Below are 7161 nucleotides of genomic sequence, written 5' to 3' on the forward strand. Positions count from 1 at the left end.
GGAAAAAATGTCTTTTTACACGTGAAGTAATCTGCCAGTGGAACTAGCAGTTTTTCATTAATATTAAGGAATTAAATATTAAACTATATCTTGCTGAAAAGTTTCTTGTTAGTTTTGTTTTATGTCAAGTTTACTGAGATATTTGCCGTAGAAGCCAAACTAAAATAAAAATAAAACTAAGATTTTGTTTTAAATTCATCCAGAGTGAAATTCAGACAGCATGCAGCATCTCAGTCGACACAAAAACAATGAGTTCATTCATTATGTATTTATTCTGTTGCTGCCAACATGTTGAAATTTTATTTCCTTAAGATAAAACAGATTTTACTTGAATATAAAAATATGAGGTAATTAGAAGAGCCTCCTCAGTTTGGGCAGGTTGGGATTTGATCTAAACTCGATGCTTTTCATTCTAGTAAACATATTAACTGGTTTTTCTTGTTTTACAAAAGTATTCACACCCCTTGAATTTTTTTCCAACCATATTCAGGCTGCAACCTCAAAATCCCAGCTCTTTTAGTCGTATTCTGTTTATTTTTAATGAGGTTTTGATCCTTCTTGTTTCTATGGTTGCACAAACTGAGTCAAACCAAATCTGCAAATGTCAGCTTTTGAGTTTTACTTCAAAGATAATCAGCTAGATTTATGTCTGGACTTTGACTAGGCCAATTTAGCACAAAAATATGTTGTACTTCTTTTGTCTTCTATACAAACAGTGTCTGTCTTCTTTAATAGAGCTTTGTAGATTTGTCAGAAACATGACTATTGGTTGGATCAATAGATTCCACACTTTCACACGTTTATTTGGAAATGTGTAAAAAATAAAAATAAAAATGTTCGTTTATCTTCTAGTTCATAACATGAGTGTCGATCCTTCATGTGAAATCCCAATAAAATACATTGAAGGTTGTGGTTGTAATGTGACATAATGTAGAAAACCTCAAGGAATGTGAATAACCCACAGTGCCGTCCGTCACATTGCATTAACGCAGCAAAACGTTAAACGTGTGTCCTGCAGGACTGTTTGTGGAGAAGGACGAGGCCTCCGCCGTGGTGAGGCAGAAGAGAGCTGCTGCACAGCTGTCCCTGGCTCAGCTGGAGAGGTATTTCTGCTCTGCTGTCTCATCGCCTGGCAAACTTTGCTCTGTATTTTTCATGTTTATCCAACTTTGTGAGATTCCGGTCAGATTGGTTTCAGAGGCTGTCTCGCTGGCTTCTCTCCTGTTCTCCGCAGTCTGAAGGAAGTGTGTGAGGCCAACATGGCTTGTGAACACATGATGGACACCAACGGGATCATCGCCGCCTACACTGCCTACTACGGACCAATCCCCTATTAGAAGCAGCGATCTGACTGCTCAGCAAAACAGTCCACATCTCATGTTTAAGCTGTTTTCTTTTTTATTTCATGAGGCTGGACTTAATGGTGCTAAATGTGTGATAATGGAATAAGCTCGCAAAGATTGAATTGCTTTCTGCCTGTAGATTAATGTGATAAAATAAAATAAAAGATTCTTTCAACTGAACTGGTTTCAGTTGTTTTATGGAAGTCCATCACACCCATTTTACACATTTTGGCCACTAGGTGTCTCTATTGTTCAACAGATCTATCCATCCATCCTTATGCCAGTCGCCAACCATTAGAAGCGACCATTAGTGCCAACAATCGATTAGAACATTTAATCACAATAATATTAACCTCTCACTAGAGCTTTGATTGATCACAGTAGAGGCAATCATAGTGGTTTTGTAATCTTGAAATGTAAAAATCCATGTACTCAAAACATGCTTAAGAAAATGTTTTATTGTCTCAAACCAAACATCTGAGTTTTCCAGGTGTTCATATTCAAGATGGCTTAAAAGAAGTAGTTTTGTTTCATTATGTTTAGAAACCATAAACTTCTTGTGCTTCAGAGGAAGGATAATTCATCGTCGTAATAAATAGACTATACTAGTTTTATTTCATCCATCGCGGTGCTTTTTAAAGCCACTCTGAGTTGTTGAACGCAGTACAAGACCACCGTGCAACACGCTGCTTTGAAACAGGTCGGCCTCTGCGGGAGGGAGGCTTTTCAGTCAAAATAGGTGACATGATTTGTGTAGATTAGGTGTAGATTAATGCAGATAATATTAATGCATTAATAGGTTAAAGTTGACAGCCCTTATTGGAATGTTTTATTTAAAAGTCTGAGTGTGTGATTAGCCTACGAGTTCTTTAAATCTATTTTAAACAATTTTACTAAAACTAAAGAAAAAAAAAGCATCTGTAAATGCAAAAGCAATCCACAATACAACACTGAGATCCAGTACATCAGTCAGGACAACAAGGTCTGGTACTGATGATGGCAGAGTTCAGCTATGGTGCAAAGCCTTCTCCACCGCACCCCCAAGACTTTGAATCAGGTTAAAGTCTCTGCGGAGGCCAAGCCATGTGAGGAAAAACCACAATTTCACAATTTGGCTGGCATTAGAGATGAGGGGTGGATACTTCTTCCTCCTCTCTAAACCTGGACTCATCAGATCACATGATCATCTTCTGTTGCTCCAGAGTTTGGTCTTTATGGTCCCTTGCAAACTGTAGTCCTTTTCTCCAGCTGGCCTCACTGATTATAGTGGTTTCAGTCCCAGTCGCTTGAGTTCCCTTCACAATGTACACGTGGAAATGATTTTAGTGATCACTGAAATGACCCTATATCTTCCTCAAAGGCGATGGATAACTTGTTGCCACACACAGTAATGATCTAAAAGGTCCCTGAACCCATTTGCTTAGTTAAACTCAGGTGGAGTCGGGCCTGTGTACAAGGCCCAACTATCTATGAACAAATCTGTCTGAGTAAGGCACCAAAAACTGGTTTGGTGCCTTGATTCTCCAAATTTGGTCAACACACACTCAACACACAACTCTACAGCTTGAAACAGTAACAAAATGATAGACGTCCAACAGCTTTGGTGCCTGTTAGGATCACCTTGTTGTTCAATGCAAATCCATTTGACAGCAATGGAACCGCAGAGGTTTTACAGCTTCCACAGAGATTATTAAGGAGCTTCCAGCCAAAAGTTTGGCACCTGAAGTAGTCACTGAGAGATGCTGCCAGACAGGTCTGTCATGAACTCAGCGGACAGCTGAGGCCTTTGAGATGAAGCAGAAGCTGGCAGCTGCCGATGTTTTGTTTTTGTTTTGGAGTAACTCAGGGGAAGGAAACGGATTCAGTTTTAGAAACGTCATGAAACGGAGCAGAAACTGACGAGTCTCAGAGTGAGAAGCTCTCGTCTGTTTTAGCTCATTCCCACACATGGCGTTAGTCACTCTGCGTTGAGTCCACATATTTACGCAACTCAAAGTCAGAAATATGCTAAAAGGTGTTTCTCAGCCAGTCTTGTCTGCTGTACTTTTTCACTTAACTGGTTCCTTTTTATAAATTTGTGCAATTCATGCAGTGATTGTTGTTACGGAGCAACAGTGACTGACTTACTGAGCATGCAAAGAAACTAACAGATGTTTTTGTAGGCACACACTGACAACAAACAGGATGATATAACTTTACTGACCTTGTTGTTGCGCCAGCTGGATGTTTGACACAGATACCAGAAACATGAGCTTGACAGATTAATTACTTCATCAGGCCATGAGTCTGACAGATTAACTGTTTCCTGGTTGGCAGTCGAGGGATTTTATGTAACACTGAGATTTGGCTTAAAAACTGGTTTCCTTCAGTTTGCCAGCAACAACCTTCTTTTAGAAAATACAAGTAATGTTTAAAGTTCAACCTTTCAAGGGGTTTTAAAATAAGTTAATTTAACACTGTAAAACTCGTGGCTCAACAAAGTTAACATGAAATACATGAATAAACATCGTCTCCAGATGGTTCGAAGAAAATGCTTAAAAGCCATTAAAGCAAAACTTTTTTTTTTTTAATAGTTACAGTGTAATAGTGTTGAGAATATCTTACAAGGCTGGAAATTTTCAACGTCTTGCTCAAATTGCACAAAAACAACCTTCTTGAGTGTAATGAACAAAGGCTGGTTGGTGGCGCTGGTTTGAGTGTGCGTGTGTGTGTGTGTGTGTGTGCGTGTGTGTGTGTGTGCATGGCTGTGTCTCTGCAACAACAAACACACATTTTCATCCAAACTGCTTAAAATTTGAGGTATGTTTGGTGAATTGTTTGTTGCTGTTTTCTTGTATTTGTGGGAGGCGGGAAATCTTCTTTAGAGGTCAATGCAGATGACCTTGAATCTGACTGGACAGTTACATAGAACTGAACAGATTTCAACTGAACTAGAGAGTAATTGACTGGATGTAGCCTGTTTGTCATGTAGTGTCTATATAGCTTACCTTTTTTTTTTTTTTTTTTTAAGAATTTATGTTGTTGTTTTTCCAAACATGCACAATGACTCATCTTCATTGTGCATATTTGGATCATACATCCACGGGTTAAAGCAACATTTTATAGATTCAGTCTTCTGCAGGCATTTGAAAGGTCAAATGCATGACCTTCAACCTTAACATCTACGTTTCACAAGCTGTGTTGTGAAATGATTGTGCAACCCTCAGTGTCTCACTTGCTTTTGCACAAAGTTGGAGAGGAGAGCCGAGAAACACTTTGCTAAACGCTAAATTCTAGGATGGAGTATCGATTAATTGTGGAGCCAAAGTTCTGCCTCTTGAAACAGGATAATCAATTCAGACAGTGAGAAACTCTCATCAAACAGAAGGTCAATCTGTGTGATTCAGCTCAGCTATTACTCATTTATTTACTGACAAATGTTGGTCGACTTTCAAGTCAAACCAGTTTTTTTTTCGCACAATAAACTGTGTTTTTTCAGCCTGTAATGAGCAGTAATTTATTCCACCCTCTTTTGACAGGAAAGAGAATGGAAGACAAGCACCGAAGGGCCTGACGGCAAAAAAAAGAGACCTTTCTTTCCTTAGTGTTTTGTTTACTTCTCCTCCTTCTGCAAAGATAACAGCAACAATTGAGCGATGGAAGTTTCCAGGATTTTATTTATAGCTAATGAGTCAGAGCCAAACACAAACAGTTCAGGTGCCAACTTCATCCAGTTTTCTTCAGTTTGCAATGCTGCCATAATTTAAAAAAAAAACTTTTAGTAGTTGTTTTCGCAGCAAATTTGACTTGACCGATTTCTTCATTCGATTAAGTGTTTTAGTAAATAACAATGGATGCTTTAAGTGAATGCTTATAGTAGGAGCACATTCGTCCTCTGTGTTTTGTTCAGAATCATCAGTGATTTAAAAAGAATACTTTTATCAAGGAGGGACAAAAACACCTGGAAATGTTCCTAAACTGATCCTTGTTTCATGTGTCTGACTGACTGACTGGTAGATTTAAATAAATCAATCCAGGTTCATAGTGGCTGTAGAAGGTGATTGTCTCACTCTCAAAGCAACCTGAAGCCGCGTGACGTAACTTTGAAACCCAGTAAAAGCTCCACATTTGATTACAGATACAAACTTCAATGCATTTTCCTGGAACTTTATGAGATAAGTTCATGCATAAAGGTGCAGGAAAAGTAAAATTGAACCGTTACTTCAAATTCTTTGACAAATAACACATTTGTTGGACAGTGGGAAATATTTGGATTTGATTTTCTTTTTCTTTTTTCTTTTTTTTTGCATGATTTGTTTTTTTATTTTTGTTCTTATTTTGCATGACTTCAGAGACAGACTGCTGCATCCTAAGTGCACAAACATAGATCCTTCCTGTCAGCAGCTGATGGACTTTACAACTATCCCNTAGATCCTTCCTGTCAGCAGCTGATGGACTTTACAACTATCCCAGTTCCTCAGTTTTTGCTTGTTTTTTAATGGCATTTGTTATAGTGTTGAGAATATCTTACAAGGCTGGAGATTTTCAACGTCTTGCTCTTTACATCTATACTTGGTTGATGTGGATGGTGGAGCGTAAGGCCCAGGAAGGCGTGTTGCATGAGAGGAGAGAGTGAAGGTAATTCCCATAGTCGTTTCTTTAAGTTGTGAGTCATGTAATTTTATTACACTGGCTTCTTCACCTGTCGCATCTATTTTTTGGGTTTCGTTGTTTGCTCTCGTCGCTAAGGGCCAAACGCTACATATTGGCTAAATATTCACCACTCTGCTGCCCTTAAATAAAATCCTAATGCAACCAATAACCTTCAGAAGTCGCTTAATCAGTCATTTATAACTACTCTATGAAGAAGTCATGAACATCATGGCATCATAAAGACTAAAAAACAAAACAGAAGTTTAAAGCAGGATTGGTTTATCAAATAATATAAGATTTAGTCACAGTGCAACATCTTGCTCTCTGTCTCTTCTGTATTGGAGTTTTATTGCAGGGAAGAACGATTAAATATTTCAGTCTCTGAATGTGTGTGATGCTGGTAGAGAAGTTTTCCGTTTGAACTTGTGCAATTTGTTTAAATCAGTCGAGTTTTAAGATTTTCACTCTCATTGTTGCTCAGCTCTTGAAAGTTGAGTCAACCAGGAAGAGCCCAACCAGCGGAAACTGAGTTTCTATGAAACTTCTGTGAAAGAAGCAAAGATTGATTTTGTTTGTTTGTTTCTTCTTCTTTATCCATCAGTGAGTTGGAATATGCAAAAAGCAAAAGCAACTCCTGCATTAACGATCTGACTTAGTAAAGCTTTAGTTTAGCATTTTGGCATTAAAATTCAAATGTCAATTCTACAATTATTTTCTTCATCCAGACATACAATTTGATAATTGCATTAAGATTTTTACTGACTTTAAGCTTCAACCATCACTAAGTTAATAAGTCAGAGCTTTATGAAATATAAAAGAAATGAATGTCAGTGAAGCCGCGCTGCATCGTTTTGTCGTTGTTCCTGCATAACTTTCTTTCTCGTCAGCTCCACCTACAAAATTCCACAGATAGCAAAGTCCTTTAAAACGACTCCTCTCTCACTTCTTGCCACTCAACAACCAAACTGCTCTTGCTGCTGCTGCAACACACAAACATCAACATCATGGATTCACTAGTTTCTGAATATCAGAACCGCCGAAGGATCAAGGAAGTTGAGAACTCCTTTGGTCCTTCAGCGCCGGAGCTTTTCACACCAGGTCGATTTCTGAAAGGAGAGGGGACCCTGATGAAGCAGGGCCGCAAGAAGTGGGATCAGAAAATGTTCTTCCTCTTCAACGATATCCT

Source organism: Poecilia formosa, unplaced genomic scaffold (assembly GCF_000485575.1).
Source record: "Poecilia formosa unplaced genomic scaffold, Poecilia_formosa-5.1.2 Scaffold114, whole genome shotgun sequence".
Classification (NCBI taxonomy): domain Eukaryota; kingdom Metazoa; phylum Chordata; class Actinopteri; order Cyprinodontiformes; family Poeciliidae; genus Poecilia; species Poecilia formosa.